General features: G+C 42.7%; 1 long non-coding RNA gene across 1 annotated transcript; it reads left to right on the top strand.

Annotated features, from left to right (window-relative positions):
* The first annotated feature begins 253 nt into the window (after window positions 1-253).
* LOC122466424 lies at window positions 254-16,303 on the top strand. The gene is made up of 3 exons (XR_006291884.1): window positions 254-351; window positions 4,056-4,223; window positions 15,206-16,303. It is a non-coding gene; the product is annotated as an uncharacterized LOC122466424 (long non-coding RNA).
* The last annotated feature ends 4,250 nt before the right edge of the window (window positions 16,304-20,553 follow it).

Genomic DNA, 20,553 nt, shown 5'->3' with positions numbered 1-20,553 from the left:
ATTAGCATGGGGAAATAGTTTTTAGTTTGTATAATGACTCATTCACGCCCAGTCTTTATTCAAGTTGTGATACAGGAGGGCCAGGGAGCAGTGGGAGAGTGCTAGAGGGGAAATATATAAGCTCAAGGCTAATTAAGGCGTGGTTCCCTGTAGACTAGGGAAAGTGGCTGCAGGTTAACTGGAGCACCTGCAGTCAATTAAGGCCCTGTTAGGAACCTAATAAAACCCCCTGTGTCAGGACTTGAGCTTGGAGGCATGGTGAGTGATTTAGAAGACCTGAGAATTGAAGTAAGGGAGACCTGTCCCCCAGCATCTAAGGACTGAGGGTAACCCCACCTAAGGGGGATGAGGGTAAGAAACCCACAGGGGTTGAGAGGGGCTGGGACTCGGAGTGAGGAGCAAAACCAGACCCCTTCCTTCCTCTACCACCTTCCTGGGCTAGTAGCAGGGCCCTTGACACCCAAGAGCAGGGGCAAACGGTGGTATCTTAGCTCCCTGCCAAGAAAAGTGCAGGACCCATCAGACTAAAATCAACCATCTTGCCACAAAGTCTAATTTAATGGTGTCCAGTTTGCAAATTAATTCCAGTTCTGCAGATTATGGCACTGAAACACTTTAAAGATGCTTTTTAAAATTTAGCATGTTTAGAAGACATGTTACAAGTTTTAACTCACTGTGTAACTCCTTGTATAAGTAAAATATCTCTATTTATTATTTTTGTCCTGTACAACATCACTCAGAGCTCTGCCACAAGTTACATCACAAAGGCCATGGCTGATTTGTAAAATGTATTGAAACAACTGGCATTTACAAGTGTGTGTATATATTCTACTCCATGATACTCACCCTTTGTTGCCCCATGTGAGCCATGTTTCAGGTGAATGATTCAGATTAACGATTGAACTAGTGAAATTCAAATTCAATATAAATCTCCTATTCTCTTGCCATTAACTTGCTGAGGAGCCTGAAAAACCTGACAAAGATGACAGAATAATAAAACAGTTTTAATGTCACTTTATAAGAAAGGAAAACTGTCAAGCATTAATACTCCCAAAATTGCTAGTCCTTTTAAAAGCAATTTTCCTTGCAAACAGAAATATACCCTTGGCATTTTTAATCAGGGCAGCAGTTAGATGTGGACATGCTTTTAGACTTAGCATATCACAGCAACTCGTTGTCATGATACATCAGGTATACTGCATCTGACATTGGTCAATGCTTGATGCCGCGTAGGAAGGCAAAACATTTCACCACCCAGCCTCCACAGTACACCTGGCTGGTTACATAGGGGAAGATGGTTTTTTTGCTTCTACAGCAGGCAATCTTCTCGTGCCCTGAGGAAAGAGAATTTACACCTAATGCAACTTTTTGATCTAGATCTTGCAACAGCAAAAATTCAGAAAGCTATTTAACTTGCTAATATCCTGTGAATCAATTCCCCAGATTGAATATATACTGCTGAAAATAAGTATTTTCTTATCTGGCCTAAAACTAAAAGTCAGCAAACTGAATAAGTGCCTAATTCTTACTGTGCCATAGAGAAGACACACATACACCTCCTTCCCTGATTAGATTCCATCATACTGTGCATTACTTTGTAAAGTGTTCCCCTTCTTCCTCTATTTTTCTTCTCTCCATTGGGCTAAATAACTTCATTCTTTGAGAACTGCTTTCAACTAAAATGCTTGCACAAATCCTTCATTTGAACATCCACACAGGAATTTCAGTGCACACTTACTCATTCTGTGTACCTGTTTGCCCATTTTGTCTGCACAAATTTTGGGATCTGTGTTCAGTCTAGATGACCATATTTAAAAATTACAGGGGGATATCATCTTGCATCATGTGCAAGGCACCTCTGTCCATTCCTCGGTTTTTGATTCCTCTTTTTAAAAGTCATTTTAGTCTTAGCTGTAACAGATATGGCAATTTCCTGCAAGATCCTTGAAAAACCTTATAAAATTAAGTTTAAGTATCTTTGGACTCCACAGTATTAAATGCAAAGGTTATGTATTATTGTGGCCCTGGATGATTAAAGGACTAGACTGAATAAAGTGCAGACAAGAATGGTCTTTTGGGACAATATGTGTAAAGTGGATTTTTTGGGAAATACATAAGGGCAGTGAATGCAAATTCCCCACCCCAGGTTATGCAAAAGCCCAACCTTTTGAAGCTATGACCTGAGGAGTGGGCCTTTGAATGATGATCACCTGTTACATGAGGCCAAGATCAAAGGCCCAATCTGTATAAAGGAACGACTGAACTATTCATGGTTATTCTGGTTCTGAGCTGAGTGTGTTGTAACCATAGAAAACCCCCTTTGTGGGGTTTGAAGAACTGACTCCTAACCAGAGCCCTTCTTTGAGCTGGAGGGTGATCTCTGGTAAGTTCATTGGCCATATAGGCCCTTTTATTGTGTGTTCATGCTTATAGGTCCTTTTATTGTGTGTTTTTTTTAATATGTTTACTCCATCATGCTTTCACCTTAAGAATAAATGTGCTCGCTTATAAAGAACAGTGCGGTAACTCATCATTGCTGACGACGACATAGTACGTAGCTTTCAAAGAAAACAAAATGCAGAAGCTGGCCTCTTTAGGCAGTCTGGCTTGCTGGGAATATCACAGTATATGCAGGGAACTGTGCAGCCAGGAAAAACACAGTCAAGAGAGACACAGGTCTCTAACCAAGGGAGGTGGCTGCTGAGGAGTCTAGAATGAGCACCCTTGGTCCTTTTGAGTGAGTTCTCATGCCCCTCTCATGAAACTGTATTTTTCCATATTGGTGTACTTTTTCAGACAATCACTTAATCATAAATTCTTACTGGTAGCAATTACAATTTTGTCATTTGTTAATGAATAGGTTGTAGCATCTGACAGATGGCACCTCTTAAGGCTGGATTGCATCATTCAACATCTGAAGGGTGCCAATGGAATTGCTCAAAAGTGTTTCCTCCAGGCCAACCCTGTTGCTATTAGCAATGAACCCCCTTCAGTAGCAGCAGTGAAGCAACTCTGAGGGGAGACAAGCAGCAGTGACAGCTTCTCCTCCTCTTTTACCAAGAAAAAAAAAAGAGGGGGCGGGGGGCAGAGTAGTTTGAAATATCAGTGCCAAGCTGTTTAAGATCTAGTGGTACCAACAGTAAAAAGACCATTATCTCTCTCTTTTAAAAATAGATAAAGAAAAATAATGGGTGTAGGACTTTCTGATAGCTGTGTTTTATATTTAGTATCCAACAAACCTTTGTGGCTTGAAGTTATCTTTTTGAATTGTGTTCTGATTGAGACCATGCCTGCATAGACCACAGATACTAAACTAGTTTATTCTCCTCCTCCTTGACAGCTAAATAGACCTAAAGAAAATAATGTTCCTTGTTACTATTTGCATGGATCATGTGAAAATGATTTTAAATTATGACATAAAAATTAATTCTGTCACTACTTTAATGAACAATATATTATTTTGGAACTATCAAGCTGTTTAATTTAGCACCTCTGATAAAGAATATTCTGGATGTGGCTTCACATCTGGAAACACGGAATTGTGCTAATGATTGTTTTTAATAGAGAAGTTTGAAGACCAGACTTAATTCTTGCTGCCAAAAACTTTTAAATCAGTGAAATAACATTTGGAATAGGTCTGGAATATTATCCCAGCTACACAAGTAATCTAACTTCTAAAAACCGGATGGTATATGATCTTTGAAATTTTCCTGGGTGTGTAGAATAGCTCAATCATCTCTTGGGAAACATCTGTCAAATAGAAATTCCCTGGAATGAGAGATACAATCATGGAGGAGTCACTAATTAGTTAAATATATCGGAGCCACAAATAGCAGAACTTGAGGCACTGTAAATTTCTCAGAACTTCTGGTAAACATATTGGGAATAGGTTTGTTGGTGCCACAAGCACTCCTGTTCATATTGGGAATACGGTCAGCATGAAATCACAGCTCTGTTTAAAAGTCTTTGTGCCTGTAATCCCTGTGACAAGATACAGAAGCTGTATTTGATTTCTAGCAAGCAGAGTTAATGCTTGGCTCTGATCTCTCACACAGGTGTTGTAAACTGAAGTAATGAGGCAGGATTGGGGCCTAGAGGTCCAATCAGGTACTCCGAGGAAGCCCAGGAGATTTTATACAAACTTGGTAATCAGAGGAGAGAGGCTTTTGGAAGAGGCATAGCATCCAGTGCCCAGATGCTAGCAGGCAGAGGTATGACTTCAGGTAGGTTTTTCTGTTTGTGAACTACCATATGTTTGAGGAACAACATTTTCTTTCAACTTGGACATACAAGGCTTGATAGTGATGGAAAAAAATCTCACTTTCACAAGTTAACCTTCTCTACCAATTTGCAATCCAATTTAGAACATACCAAAGAAAAAAGGATGGAGGGGAACATTGTACACAGAATTCCTTTCTTTTCAATACAGAGAATATAACCCCACCCCCACCCCCACATTTCTCTGAATATCTGGTTGAAAAAACCTTTTCTCTTCCTTGTTGTATGATTGCCAAAACATACAAAACCTGGCAAGATACTAAATGTTGGTCAGTCTTTTAAACCATATCCTTCCTGAGGCTATTTTCTTTTCTGGAGTTGAGCCTCTGTGCAAAGTATCACCTGTGGAGTTTTCTGTATTTTTAAATATGAATAGTATTGCTCCTTTCGTCATGAAACAACAAAAGCTGAAGCAATACATATGATAGGATAACCAGTACCAAGCCAGTTTTTCTTTTATTCAGTTGAGCTCTGTTGTGTCTAACAAACCTGATTTGTGCTCCCTGAAAATGGCATTTGAACAGAAGGAATCAATTGTACTAGATCTCATTATAGGGATACCTTTATCCATTCTGATAAACTGCTGTTATGGAAAGAAGGGTCTTTAGCCCTTTGTTTTTAAGGGCAAAAACCTAAAAATTGGGTAGCCATTTTGTAACTTTTTTAAGCAAAATGCAACAAGCCAAGTAAAAGAAACAGCAGAAACCATAGGAAATGTATCTCACAACATTAAATTAATACACAAATAGTGAAAATCTATAGTTCAGTGGTTTTCACACTTTTGTACTGATAACCCCTTTCAATAACAAGCATCTAGTGTGAAACCCACCTACCCCCCCTTATATATGAAACGTATAACACCATTACAAATGCTGGAGACAAAGCAGAGTTTGGGGTGGAGGCTGATAGTTCATGACCTCTTCTTCCCCGCCCCCCCATGTAATAACCTCATGACCCTTTCAGGTGTCCCAACCCCCACTTTGAGAACCCCTGCTATAGTTAAAGTAGAAACAACATTCTTCACTCTGTGTAGTAAGATTGAAACATTGTCATCTATAAGGTCATTCATTTTGAGTATATACAAGGAAAAATTCCTTTTTTCTCCTCCACTGAACATTAAAAATCAGTATTTAAAAATAAATAAAAATTGTTGTGCACAGCTGTTTCTACTTGAAATCAGCTTCTCCAGCCTCCACTCGATTAAAGACTAATAAAATAACTGGCTCTGGAAACCATTACTTGGTGCTCCAAAACTATGTCAGCTAAAATAACATGATGTATCCCAATGGGCTTGCAGATGCAGAAAACAATGAGAGGGGGAAAATGAAAAGGTAGGACCTAAATGGGGATGGGAAATGCTGAAAAGGGGAAAGGAAGGCTTTAGTATGCCACTCTCATAAGAGCTTAATATTAATAATATGCAAACTCCAGCACTCAAAATAGCATCACCACTTGGTAGATGAGCAAGCTGGAGCACAGATAAGTGAAGTGACTTGCCCCAAATTTACTTTCAGATCAGTGGCAGAACCAGGAATAGAACTCAACTTTTCTCAGTCCCAGTCTAGTGCCTTACCTGATGGGCCACACTGCCTTGCTCTTAAGGAAACTTGATGATGATCAGTTGAGAAGTAAAGTCCTGTCATGGTTATACAACTGTTAGAAGACAGGGAACACACTGTGTGTATATACATGGCCAATTCTCATTGAGAAAAGAGGTTGATAGACTGCCCTGGGAATTAGTACTACAGTGACTGCTAAATATAGTAACAATCTGGAAGAGGAATAAGTGGTGAGTTGGCTGAGGACATACAACTCTTATTTAAGGAAGACAAGACTAGGGAAACCAGTGTGAGGAACTCCAGAAAGACCTTTCCAAATTGCCTAATTGGGCATGGTAAGCACAAGTCAGGACTAATATAAGTAATCTATATACACATCTAAGTTAATTACTGTAACCACTGGGTGGAGGGTAGAAGTGGAAATCTGGATGCTGTTGTGGACAGTTCTATTTAGTCATCTTACTCACTGCAGCAGTGGTCAAACCAGACTGTCTCCTTTCATCTGATGGGACTTTAATGCCAATCACCTGCTTCCATCATCCTAAATCTTCCCCAAATATGGTTAGTTGGCAACAGCAACTTATCTTCTAAAGGAGCTAGATAAACCATCCGACTGTAGTTTTTGAAACTGCTTCACTTTACTCTGAACAATCAGGTTCCTCTTCACACCACTTTCATTTCATTTTCCGTCTGAGAACTGCTGTGTTTCAGGATTCAATAAAGTCAATAAATGAGTCAATGTAAATCAATAAAGTATATAGTATGTGTAATGTACTGTGAGCCAAATTAATCCATGGTGTAACTCTAGTGAAGTCAGTAGTTACCCAAGGGATGAATCTGGTCCTGTGTGTTCAGAGCTTAAATGGAGAGGGGTAGGGTCCTATTTACCCTCAGATATAGATATCGGTATGTAGTAGGAGGGGACAGAAGGGAAGACGATTTCCCACCATTAAATGTGTAGAGATGAGCTAAGGAGTCTGTTTGGATCTGGATTAGGTTTAACGTTAGAGGTTTGGGTATCTTATTCAAAAAAAGCCAGTGTATAGATTCAAATATGTCAGTAACAAAATTTTGAGGCAGGTCTTCAGAGATGTCAGCCCAGTTAATTGAAATCTTGCAAGGTCAGTTGTTCCAATGAGCTCTGAGCCACTTAAGCCTACATTTTTAGTTGGATCTGGAAAAATAGGCTCCTTCCAGTTTTGAATTCAATCTGCAACCAACTCTAATCCCAGGACCCAGGTACTCAAATGTGAAACGCACAACACATGCCTAATCCCAAAATGAGAGGTTCCTGTGAAGGCCCATCTGGTCTAAAAGTTACGCCTCATAAAATCTGAATTTTGTAACATTTTCAACAAAACACTTGCATTAACCACAATAACTCTACTAGTTTACAGTGCAATTAGTACAGCTCCTTGGTTTTAAAACAAATAAAAGGGGGAGACATTTTGCAGCCAATTCTCTTTTCTCTGTACAATTTATGCAAGGCACAGGGCACAGAAACTAGACACAGTTCCCCCAGCAAGAGGTTCCCCCACTGTAAGGCAAGCCACAGCAGGCATATATAGCTAGCTCAGTCCTCCCCCTCTTACCCCAACTTGCATCCCCAGCATGGGAATGTGTTGTGGGTGGAGAAGTGTGCTGTGCTCCTGCAAGCTGCAGCTGGTGGATAGTTTTGCAGGACTGTTGCCAGCTGGCAAGGCTTAGCTGGCTCAGAACTGGCCAGAGAATCAGGTAACTATAACCATCTCCCTTTCAGGTCCTCCCTCTCCCATCCTGAATGGAAACAGGACAGGAGAGAATGTGGGCCAACAATTCATAGAACTTAAATACACACCTATAGTCCTTTATTACAATTGTTAAAAACTTTATCTTAAATTCATGAAACATAAGAAAACAGTCTTATCATTTGAGTAAATTTCATGCTGCTGAAATAAACCCAACATTGAGAAATGGAGTATTTTTAATTTGCAGAATAAATACAGTGCAAATTTCCCCACCAAGTTACCCCTAAACTACTTGGATTGAAAGAGTTCAGAAAATACACTTCTATAATAATAATAATTAATAATACCTAGCTTTTTTTATAGCTCTTTTCATCAGTAGCTCTCCAGGTGCTTTATAAAGGAGGTCAGTATGATTATTTTATTTTGTTTAATCATAGTACCTAAGCGTCCTAGAGGCGGACCAGGACCCCACTGTGCTAGGCTCTAAACAAATACAGAACAAAAAAACTGCCCCAAACAGCTTACTACCTAAGCATAAGGTAAGAAACAACAAACAGATATAGACAAAGCAGGGAGGAGTACAAGGAACAATGAGACAATATTTGTCCTTGTGATAGGCAGTACTCTCAGCACTCCAGCCGCCTACCCATTGTCAAAATTTTTTGCAGTCTTCAGAGCAAAGTAGAGCTCAGAAGAGGTCTCTGAAAGAAGATAATGTTAGTTTTGCAGATATTTACAGGGGGCTTCTCCCAAGCATGAGAGGCAGAATGGGAGAAAGCACAAAAGTGCTTGTCTGAAAATTTAACAAGTGGGTGATGGAAGCTGACGACATAAGCTGATCAGAGGCAGCAGCTGACTTTTCAATACTGAATAAGAGATAAGTGGGTGAGGGGAGACTAAAGTTGAGCAGCTTCTCTGATGTGAGGGAAAAAGAGGGAATCCCAGTGAAGGGATCCAAAAAGAGGGGTGATGTGGCCAAAGCAATGGGCTATGAAAATTATCTTTGCGACAGCATTCTAAATGTATATCTGCTATCAAAGCCAGAGAAAAGGAAGTTGCAGTAATCAAGATGAGAACTTTAGGAAAGGCTGTATCTTAGAGATGTTACTCAGAAATAATCTGCAAGACTTAGATGTTGGCTGAATGTGACTATGTGAGGACCTGGAGAGAGGTCCAAATTGAAGATTGTTTATGGGCCTGAGGGACATGTAGAATGGTAGTGTTGTCCATGGGGATTGAGAAAGGAGGTGGTGAGGATGGTTTTGTGGGATTTAGATTAACAGCTCTATTTTAGCCATGTTGAACTTGAGCTGATGGCCAGATGTCCATGAGAAGATGTCAGGGAGACAAATTGAGGGGAGGGCTATATTGCAGACCTCCAGTATAGACGCTACCTATGCTGATGGGAGGGGTCAGCACAAAACCTGTTCTGCTTTAGCAAGGGCATACTCAGCGGAATTAAATTGTAATCCATTTAAAACTGATAAAAGGAAATATTTTATACAATGCATAATTAAACTGTGGAACTCACTGAGACATAATGTTGGGGCCAAAGGCTTAAGTCTCAAATAGATTATTTTTTTAATGGAAATTATAACATTGACCATTGCATTACGTATTATGCAAACTGATGAGGGATATACACCCATGTGCATGTACCCTTGTGCTTTAGGGCATAAGTCAAGCATTAAGTGACTGAAGGTAGGGGGAAAAAGCTTCTCCTGTGGGCAGGTACTGTGTGATTTTAAAATCACACCTTATTTTAAATAAATTGGTCCTGGCCATTGGCAGAAACAGGATACTGAACTAAATTGCCCCAGTATAGCAATTTCTCTGATAATAAATATTATAAAAATGCTGTCACTTTAACAAGATGGTGAATCTAAGCATTCTATGGGTCCTGTATACCAGTAGACAACATTTAATAAAGGGCCACCATTTCTCCCCCCCCCCCCCCCCCAAGAGTACAAACTATACTGAGGACATATATGCACTATTTTAGCTTTTAAAAAGATTAGCATATTTAAATATTTGTATTACTATAGTTACGTTTTGGCTCAGAATATGCACTATTTTTAAACAGGATTGTGGAAACGAAGAGCATACTGGTAGGCTATTGAACTGTATAGACAGAACTGTGCATAAGATCTTGTGTAATACTAATTAAAGCAGGACTGGCTCAAGTTTTGCTACCATTAAGCAAATTAGTAAATGCCCACCTATAACAGCCCACAGTCATCCACACAAACAGTTATTGCTGTAGCATCAATACCCCTAATATTTGGTGGTCTAGTGATTGCCTGTCCATGTGGTAAAGCTGGGCCATAGTTTATCATTAGCCAGTGAAATAATGAGGTGGTAAGTTTTTTGCCGCCTTTGGTCTCTTAAGGTAAGTGCAACAAGCTGAAAAGCATGGCAAGCTCCTGGGTAAACTGACATTTTGGGTTCCACATTTTTACAAAGAACCCCACTAAAATCACACGCAATCCTGACTGTAAGATCCGAGGAATCCAGTGACTATTAGTTGATAGGCCAGTGTGTAAAAAGAGTGATGGGGGGGAGGAGGAGGAATACTGCCCATATATGTGTTAGAGAATTAAGTGGGTAGCAGCAGCGGGCAATCCAGATGCTGATCTAATTTATATAGAGCTTGATTTTCAGAAGCTGACGAGATAAAGCAAAACTCTGGCTCAGACACATCTGAGCCAGATGTGACACTTGAGAAGTGTAAAGAGTTCCAATGACTATATTGAAATGTTGTTTGCAGTGTTGTAGCCATGTTTCCAGGACGAGAGAGAGACAAGGTAGGTTTAGTCAACTTTTATTGGACCAACTTCTGTTAGTGGAAGGGACAAACTTTCAAGCTTCACAAAATTATTCCTCAGTTCGGCAGAAGGTAACCAAAGTGTCTAAACCAGGGGTCAGCAACCAGGGGCATGCAAACTGATTTTTTTTTTTTTTTTAACTGGCACGCTGCTGCCAGCCAGAGTCCAGGCCGCCAGCCCCACTCAGCCCACTGCCTGCCTGGGTGAACAGAACCCCAATCCGGCAGCGGGCTGAGCGGGGCCTGCAGCCAGGACCCTGGCTGGCAGAAGCCAGCGGACGGAACCCCAGACTGGCAGTGGGCTGAGCTGCTCAGCCCGCTGACGGGCTGGGTTTCCGGCCGCCGGCCCCTTGCCAGCCGGGGTCCTGGCCATTGGCCCCGCTCAGCCTGCTTCCGGCCTGGGATACCAGCCGCCGGCCCCACTTACCTCGCTGCTGGTCTAAGGTTCCAGCTGCCTGGCCCGGGGTCCTGGCCACCGGCCCCACTCAGCCCGCTGCCAGTCTGGGGTTCTGTCAGGGGCCTCTGTAAATGTAAAATTTATTACTGGGACATGATACCTTAAATTAATGAAGACTTGGCACACCACTTCTCAAAGGTTGCCGGCCCCTTGTCTAAACTATATATAAGATGGGACAGATTGTTAACCATAAGAGGTTAACGCATGTGTAGGAGACCACTTAAAACAGTGGTCACCAACCGGTCGATCACAATCTACTGGTCAAGCCTAGAGGATCTCCCAGGCGATCGTGATCTCCGGCGGTGCAGTGTGGCTGCCACTAAGGCAGACTCCCTGCTTACCCTGGCCCCATGCCGCTCCTGGAAGCAGCCAGTGCAGCCCCGGGGCCAGGACGGCAGGGGGTCTCCCCCTGTGCGCTGCTTTTGCCTGCAAGCACCACCCCCACAGCTTCCATTGGCCAGGAGATCTATGGGGGCAGTGCTTGCAGAGAGGGGCAGTGCACGGAGCCACGTACCCCCTGCCCGGCCCCAGGGGTGTGTTGGCCCCTTCTGGGAGCAGTGTGGGGCTGGGATAGGCAGGGAGCCTGCTTAGCCTCCCTGTACCTGCTGCACAGAAGAATGCTGCACCCCATCCCTGAGCCCCATCCCAGAGCCAGCACCCCATCACTCTGCCCCAGCCCAGAGCCGCCTCCTGCACCCTAACTCCCTCCTAGAGCTTGGACCCCTCCTTCACTCCAACCCACTGCCCCAAGCTCAGCCCAGAGCCCCCTTCCACACTGGGAACCCCTCAGTCCCAGTCCTGAGCCCGCATTCCCTCCTCAACCCCAACCCCCTGTCCCAGCCTGGTGAAAGTGAGTGAAGGTGGGGGAGAGTAAGCAATGGAGGGAGGGGGATGGAGTGAGCAGGGCGGAGCTTTGGGGAAGGGGAGGGGCCTCAGGGAAGGGGCAGGGTAGATCCTGGGGTGCCCCTAGATTCAAAAAGTGATCTTGGGTGTTAAAAGGTTGGAAACCACTGACTTAAAATGAAGTGGGCAGTTAAGGGTTAGCAGGCAGTAGGGTGTGTGACACATTGTAATGAACCATAAACCTAATGTCTCTGTAACTTCATAGTGTCCAACAAAGTTATGAATTTAAGTTCCCAGATTTGTCTTTTGAAGGTGTTTGTGCAGATTTCCTTTGACATCGGGGACTGCGTGGTCAGCTATGGAATGATTGCTTTGTGAAATGTGTTCATCTCTGGGTGATAGGATGTCTTTGTCATTTATCGGTTTTCTGTGTGAGTTCATTTGAGACTGGAGTGATTGTCTGGTTTCACCCACATAGTCATGGCATTTGATGCACTGGATGAGGTACACCACATGTTGTTGTGAAAGGCATGTAGGACCCAGGGATCTTGAAAGGTGTGTTGAGGGGTATTGATCTTCATAGTAGTGGAGATATGTCTGCAGGTTTTTCATCTGTTCTGAAAAGGTCTGGTCTGTGGGTTGATGAGCTTGGTGAAGCTGTGGGGGTGTTTGAAGGTCGGGGGGGGGGGTTTGAAATGTTTGAATGTGCCAGACAAGCACGGATTTTTGAGACAGTACATGTTAAATGGATTTTTCTGAGGAGTGGGTAATGCCACAATACTGGCTATGCCCCCCTCCCAAAAAAAGCCACGCAAAAACCAGCTTCTTGAAGCTACACCTGGAGGAGTGAGCCATTGGCTGGTTATTACTTGTTCTTGGAGACTAGAGATCAAAGGCCTGAGCTGCATAAAGAAATAGCTGATCTGTCTAGCCTTGGTTCTGGTTCCTGATCTGAAGACTGATCTGAACTTGTAACAACAAGGAAACCCAGTTTTGGGGTTTGAAGGACTGATACTAAAACAGCCTTAGGCTGCAGTAGCAGTGACCTCTGGTAAAGTTTTTATTCTCATTGTTTTCACTATAATGCTTTTATTTTAAGGAAACACATTTATTCTTAGAAAGAATTGTGTGGTAACTTGGAACTGCAGTGCTGGCAATCCAGTAACCATAGCCCTTGCAGAGAAAGCAAAGTACAGGCACTGGCCTTTTAGGCAAACTAACTTGCTGAGGATAGTGCAGGGAGTTGTGCTGCCTTCCAACCATCGTCAGGAGGGAGTGAGAGGTCTCTACCCAGGATTGGTGACAGCTGGGAGCCAGAAACCTTTCAGCGGGTGCTCTTGAGGGACCACAGAGGGGGGAAATACAGATGCAGTTACCCTGAAACTGTGACAACATAAAAAGATATTCCTGAATATTCAGTGATGAGCTGGAAGGGGCTCTTGGGAGGAGGGAAGGGGGGTGCTCTCAGAAACCCCTTGTTAAAACTTCACCCCTTAACTAGAGGGAGGATTGGGTTGATTTCCCTGCGTCTTTGGAGTCACCCCTCTCTGGAAATAGCAACTCTGGGGCTCATACAATGTTTCTGAAAAGGAAATCCGTTTGTACCAAATAAGCATTTTCCAGCAAATTTCCTAAGGCAGGATGTCCCCAGAGCCCCCTAAAACATCTCCACCCCTAACCCTGTCACAAGTCTTAGCTTCGGTAATGTGATATGCTATCAATGCACTAGTACATTTTTCATAAATACGATATAAACACTTCTAGTAAAAGTGCAAGTGCCCAATATAAATTTGTTTGCCAAATGATGTGTTCCTCTTTGGCTGGAAGTGAGGAGAGGACTTTTGTTTAAAGTGAAAAACAAATGAATAGATTCTTCAATCCCTCACAGCTTCAATCCCATAGCACAGATGTCTCCAATTCAGAGTTTATCACAGGCTCAGAAGGAAGAACTAGTGAGATCCCTTGACAGCATTTAATTGATTACAACAGCTACATGTGATGGGGCAGAGACACAAACTGGTTTTAGCAAACAAGGAGTTAAGTTCAGCTTTCCCATCACTTTGCACAGCTTAGAGGACAGCATATAACAATAGGCGCTTGAGAAGCAGGGAGAGGTGGATTGTTTTTGTGAAGATAGAGTTCCATTTACAGAAATATCATACAGTCCCACACGTTCTGATGGCAAACACTTTTTATTCCAAGTGTATAACAATTATCAGTTGAGGAAAATAACTTGTTAATTGCAATTGTCCTGCTATTCCAGCAGATTATACTGGATAAATGTTAATTGTTGGCTGTTAAATGTTTGTTCATGTAGACAGAAAAATATATCTCAAGTCCTTTAATTGATGGGTTCCCCACAATCCAGTTAACTCTTGCTTAAGACATTTTCACTTGTTGAGGTAGCTGTCTACATTTATAGATATTTTTATAACCAATTTATTCCATTGCATTTTCTGAACTGACATGTTAGATGCTACTATTGTTGTGTGTGCCTAAACTGATCTGCTGGAGACGAGTATGTGAAGGTAGAGAGTAGAGCTGAGCAAATCCAGTGACAGTTTTACACTGTTCAAACTGCTTCTTGGGTTTTCAGGATTTGTTAAAATTTGCATGCTACTTTTCCATTTCTTTTTCAAGGGAGTTAAAACAAATACAAGGTCTCCTCAGCTAGGAAAACACCTTTGTGTATGGATTAAAGGACTACCCCCAAACAAATAGATGACCCTATACAGTACTGTACATATAATCACTGATTTTTGGTTATATACTGTTCTTTCCTTCTTTCTGGTCCTTTTTGTAATGCCTTTGTAAATGCTTTTTCTCTCCACTATCTTTTCTCCTATTTTTTCCCACTGGAGGTTTGGGTTTTTTTTTGTTTTTAAATCTTCCGCTTCTGCTGTATGCCCCAGCCCCTGCCTTTCCTAAACAGAACACCAAATGAAATAATGTTCCAGTTCAAGTCAAACGGTTTAACTTCTGCTGTTAGTGGGTTTGAGATTTGACAAAGTAAATTCACTCATTCCTAGTAAAGCCTATGTGCCTTTCTTATGTGATTCTAAATTTTCTCCCAAATTGAAATGTTTTCCTTCTTTGATACCCAGAAATCTATGTAGCCCTCACAAGATTATTTTCTGTGCATTAGTGACACATGAACTTCAAATGGGATTGTTTTAATAGCAATTATAATTGCATCCACCTAAAACAAAAATCTGTCCATTTCCCTAATCTTGCAACTGTTCCATGCCCATCAATGGGGATGTACGCTGACATTAGTGGGGTTCTGAATGAGTGTAAGGGTACACCCACACAACATTTTTCAGGGTCTTAGCTTCCCTGATTAGTCACCAAGTCACAATGTGCAGGTACTGAAATTGGATTTAGATTCTAGAGGACCAGACTGAGGTTTTTACTTTTGGAGTTAGCAGTCCATGTTAAAACTGTGTTTTAGATATAGGGTGAAGGAAGGATGTTGAGGCTTCTTTTAAACGTTTTTCTTTCTTTACCCAAAAAAAAGGCAGTGGACCCCACCTTAAGGAACAACCCAGGTGCCAATGAACAGCAGCAACAAGAGGAAAACATGTCACAGAGATGGCACAAAACATGGAACAAACATGATGATCACAAAGATTATAGATACTGTAATTATAACTATTTGTTAGAGGCAACTTATTCCATACCCACAGAGACAACTGATGCAGAGAAGTATAGCTAGATCAGTCCTGGCCTTGGATTCTTCCAGACATTGAGTAGCTGATGTTCAGTATAAGTGACATTATGAAAAAAGATATTTAAAGGAGTGAGGATAGGGTAGTTTGGAGAAGATTAGCTTATGATAAAGGTATCAGGACCACAGATGACAGTCAAAAGGGGTAATGAAACTGATAACTGATTAACATATTGCTGATTGTCTGGAGCAAAGTGGGATAATATAGAAACCCCTTCAAGTTAAGATATGTGCTGGATACTGTACTAGTGATTGGGCTATGCAGCTCTCGGACGTGAGCAATGGTGTGCCTTCGCTGTTGATTGGTGGTACTAGTAAGATGGGCAATATATGTGACACTGGTATTTCAAAGCCTAATTTGTCCTGCCAACATTTTTAGCAGTACTAAAGAGGAAGGGAAACCAACTCTCTCCAGAGATGCTCAACACCTTGCAGGCTCACCTTAAAGGTGCACTTCAAACACTTATGCACCTGAATAGTCTCATTCAAGTCAATGGGAGCTACTTACATGCATATTTTCAGTGTCAGAGCCTAAGAACAAGAACACTTTTTAAAAAGTAAGAATCATGCACCATGAGATGTATTGTTAGTTTATTTAGCAAATGTAGTTTTAACATTCATTGTTTACTATAATATAGAAATATTTTGTAGTGTAGTTTTCTAAAAAAAAAAAAAAGAGGTTGATACAATGGTCTGCTAATCAACACCCACATAATTTGCTTACAAAAATAAATAAATAGTGGTTTCTACCCACTTCCCAACAAAGACTTATTAGAGAAAGTCAAATGATCAAGCTTCTACTTCACTTCCACTTTGGGATCCTTTGTGCCCTAACACAGTGCTGGAATAGTTGTGCTGCAAACTCTGTAGGGGAATGTCCTGTACTTCAAAGCAAAACACAATCCCTCATTTCAATTTGGTTTTCAAAAATTTTGAGTACTTCTAGTACACTTTTTTTACTCCCAAGAACACAAATTTTTGGATCTCTTCTGTACTACAGGTCAAAATCTTCTACTTGACAGAAGCCTGGTACCAACATTAATAATTGTGCTTTAATATCTTGAGCCTTGATCTCGCAATGGCCTCTGTGCACGCAGACCCTACATCCACATAGAACCCCACTGAAGTTAGTGGAGCTGTGAACAGGTGCGGAGGTCTGCCTGTGTGAATCCTATGCAGGCTCAATGTTGTTGCTGTACAGCTCCTTGGGGAAACTGCCTTTTGACACAACAAGTCAGGGGAAAAAATATTCCTCTACCACCCCCCCCAATCATAAAGAAATCTTGACCTTCCTAGTTTTTTTGTTTTGTTTTTTAAAAAAAGACAGTCCCTACATGTGTTTACCTACATTACAGCATATGTGTCTGTGCATGAAATTTATTTTTAAATAGTCTGTTCAGGTTTTTTCATATAGAATTTTGTAGATTAAACTGTTAATGCTTATTGTTATTAGACAGAGGAAAATACCTTGGATTAATATCTTCCTACTGAAGAGGAACACACAAAGGCCTATATCGGTGCGCCACGGTAGGCCTCCCATAAATTTTTGGACAGCAATATAAGGTGTTGAGAGCCTACTGCAAGGTATGAAGAACCAGAGTTGGTTCTGGAAAATTAGAGGCTTTCAGTAAAGCCATTTGTTTGGACCTCCCAGCTGCAGGGTGCAAGAGTTAGTGTGTCACTTTCTCAGTCACTTGCCCTACACTTCTGTCATGCCAGCTAAAAAAAAAAGAAAGGCAAAGTAGGTGATGTGTCCAGAGCTAACGTGGGTGTTTGTGGAAGTTTAGTGTTAAGGAAAACCTCTGGCATGACCCATCCAGGACTGTGATAAAAAGGAAGATATTTTGATTCTTTTAGGAGGTTAAAGTTAGCAGTATCACCATAAAGCTCCCGTGGTAAAGGGACATGACCCATATCAGTCTAGCATTTTATTCTGTAGCTGCTAGGGATCCTGCATGACCTAGGAATCCACCTAAGGCTGCATCTGTGGCAGTATTATTTGAACTAACATACATGAGCACACTCCTATTGACTTCAACGAGAGGAGTGAGCCTTCCTATGACTGGTTTAAATGACACACAGTGCCTGAAGTGGGCACTCAGTGCAGGGGTAAATTTTATTCAGTACGAATTAAAAGCCTCATCCCCATCAAAACACCAAACTGCAAGCTATAATTGTGTTACGGCTTGTCTACACTACAAAATTAGGTCTATTTTAATTTAGGTTGACCTACAGCCACCGCAGTAATTCAATTGACTGTTGGTGTCCATACTACCCTACTTCTGCCCATAGTGCACATCATAGGTGGTGGGTGAACCCTCCCCCACTTCGGGAAGGCTAGCCCACCTACTTGGCCCCTCCCCACTCGCCCGCCAGAGCCCTGGGGGCCCCTCCCAGCCGGAGAAGCCCTGGCCAAACCACTCCAACCCCTCAGCCATGGGCTTGCCCGAGCCACCCCTGGCTGCCAGCCAGCTGAGTCACCCCTGGCCACTGGGGGCCTGTGGGCTGGCCCAAGTTGCCCCTGGCCACCAGCAGGCCTGGGGACCAGGCAGGCCAAAGCACTGGCCCAACCCTCAGGCTGGCTTGAGCTGCCCTGGGCTGCCAGCCAGACAAGCCTTGAGCTCCAGGCTGCCAGGCCAAGTTCAGCCCCTGCCGGCTTCAGGGAAGCAAGGGCGGGACCTTGGAGCAAAGCATGGGCGGGGCCATGGCCTGGGTTAGGAGTGGCTTAGCCTCCCCGACCTATTGTACCTGCCACTGATGGTGCATATCCTCACCAGGAGCACTTGCATGACTGAAGTGGGGCATTGTGGGATACTGACAGCAGTGCAGAGCTCATAGTGGAGTAACCCACCCTCCCCAGGGTGACAGCCTGAGCTGTGAGCCAAACAGGGCTCAATTTCACTGCTGGAAACCTACCAGCTGTGAAATTGACATTCATGTCAGTTTCACAGCTTCCTCCTGCTCAGAGCAGCAGCCTGGGGCTCACAGCTGGAGCCATGAAACTGACAAGAATGACAACCAACAGCAGATCTAAGTAAGGCAGAGTCTATGCAGCCACTACACTGCGCTGCCTTAATCACACTGAAATAAGCACTATACCTCTTACAGAGGTGGAGTTATGTCAGTGTAGCCGGCCACTTGCTTTGGCAGAAGCAGCATTCTAGTGTAGACATTGACATGATTAGGTTGACGTAAGCTGCCTTACGTTCACTTATCTCTGTAGTGTAGACTAAGCCTTAGAAAATGATATTGTTATGGCACACATCATGAGGTGGTGCTGTTACACAGTCTTCCAAGTTCGTCTTCTAGTGTGCAAGCAAATGTTTAGCTTTGGTATAGCACACAATGTTGTTGTTGTTGTTAGTTTGGGGTTATGCAAGTTCTGCATGGAAGTCAGTGGTCAAGGAAGAAATGGCTGTGTGAGCTGTGGGAGAGTTTGCTCTCTGCCTTGTCTCTGTTAGAGTTGTTCTCTGGGAACCAGGCCTTGAAGCTGGGCTATTATTCCTGGGGAAAAAAAGATTACCCTTAATGTCATCTAACCACCACTTTTCTAAAACGAGTGTATTGTGTATCCACTAGGTAGAGTACAGGAGTATACTCAGTCAATGCTGGGCACTGACCTGCAAAGCCCTTGGCCTTGACCTCTGCCACCATTTGCCAGATTGTTGAGACTAATATCAGAAGAAGGAGCAACACTATTGCTAAGCAGAGTTTACCATGCTTCACAACTTTTAACATGCTCATAGCTATAGCTGACAGTTTAGGGCTCTGTTCTTTACTTTGTGATTAGAGTATGCTCCCTCCAAGATCAGGCTGCATATATAAAATATTTATTTAATCTTTAAATCTTTATAACATGCACTTTGGAACAATTCAATAGGTAGAACTCTCCTATTACCCCCCAACGAAGACTCTCCTATAACCATCCTCATATCTACTCAAACCTGTCACTTTATTTTTGCCACCACCCTCTGAAAAGTGAGGAAAAAACAACAGTTTGAGAGAACAGCCATATTTTGAAGCGTATCCTGCAAGCTGAACAATCATGGTTCTGGGCAAAAACCTGTGACTAGATTTCCCCCGGTGTGCAGTCTGGGACTAGCATGGGCCTGCTGTGCACCCCTGACTCTTTCCCCCTGCTGCTTGCTGGGAGCTGATCAAAAAAAAGGAAGCAATAAGATGCAACAAGCCAAAAACTAGCTAATAAGCAATTCACAAGCTAATTAAGCAAAAAAACAAGCCCCATTTCTGGGTGTGGGGTTTTTTTTGTTTTTTTTTTTGTTTGTTTTTTTGAGCGTTTGGCATGTCTGATAATGATGGTTTACTGTTGACAAGACTGTACTCTAAAATAATGTGCAAAAACATATCAATTAAGAGGAGGAAAGAACTGTGATTTATAGTCTAAGGAAAATCTTTCATCTGCCTAGTAGCTGCATTGTGAAATGTGCATGTGCTCTCAGTCATAGCAGCAGCAAAAGTCCTTCCATGGCAAAGCATCCAACTGTGCTACCATAGCTACAACCATGTTCAAGAACGATTGTTAAACATTATAAACCATGTAAGTCAGAACCGGCCTCACGAATCATCGTCAACCATCAGTCAGGTGCATGATGCCATGCAATGGACTGAACAGCTCTACCAGCTGAACCCATCTACTGCACTCTAGGTAGCCTCTAAGGAGGGAATGCAACCCTAGAATTGGATGCAGGGGACTAGACCCCTGCAGCCACCATGGCAAAGGTCCTTCATGCAGCTGTTTTCAGGCTCAGATCACAATGTATAACCGTGTAGTGTGTAGCAACGATATGTGGGGTGTGTACGTGTGTTTTCAACCTGGTCAGAGAGGCCAGTAGTAGTATACAGTAGTAGGTAAAACGTCCCCTCCCCTTGCTCGCTGTGAGCCAGGCAGCCCGATGTAATGCACGGGGACAGCTCCTTCGCCCTCCTGAAGCAGGAGCCTGCCTGATGGGAGAAACATAGGAACAAACAGCAAAGAAGAGAGACAGGCAGGCAGCCCCCATTGAATGGGTGCGCCACTTGCGCAACCGCCCCCTTTACATCCAGTCAGTTACGCAATCCCGTTGGCGTAAATGCCTTCGCGCATACCGGTGCTGCACTGCGGAGGTGCTGCTCTTCAA

This window comes from Chelonia mydas, chromosome 6 (genome assembly GCF_015237465.2).
Source record: "Chelonia mydas isolate rCheMyd1 chromosome 6, rCheMyd1.pri.v2, whole genome shotgun sequence".
Lineage (NCBI taxonomy): Eukaryota > Metazoa > Chordata > Testudines > Cheloniidae > Chelonia > Chelonia mydas.
Note: the sequence above shows the minus strand (reverse complement) of the source record. Positions and strands in the feature narration are given on the sequence as shown.